Here is a 266-nt window from a genome sequence, read left to right on the forward strand (position 1 = left end):
CCTCGCTGCCGCTCCGCTCCTGCGTCCGCTCCGGGGCTCCGCGGCTCTCTCCGTCTGCGCGGGGTGCGGGGCGGGAAACTTTGGACAAAGAAAATAAAGTAAAATCGCGAGGTGCCGGGAGCCCCGCGGTGTCACCGCCTGCGCTGTTTACTCCCCGACCTTCCCTCGATCCGGATCCAATCTCGTGTTCCCTGCGTGGCCACGACACGTTGCCTTGGGAATTTTTCTCACAGGTGAAGGTCGACAAAAAATCCCAACATCAGGAC

Source organism: Athene cunicularia (assembly GCF_003259725.1).
Source record: "Athene cunicularia isolate RWA chromosome 24 unlocalized genomic scaffold, athCun1 chr24_part1, whole genome shotgun sequence".
Taxonomy (NCBI): Eukaryota; Metazoa; Chordata; class Aves; order Strigiformes; family Strigidae; genus Athene; species Athene cunicularia.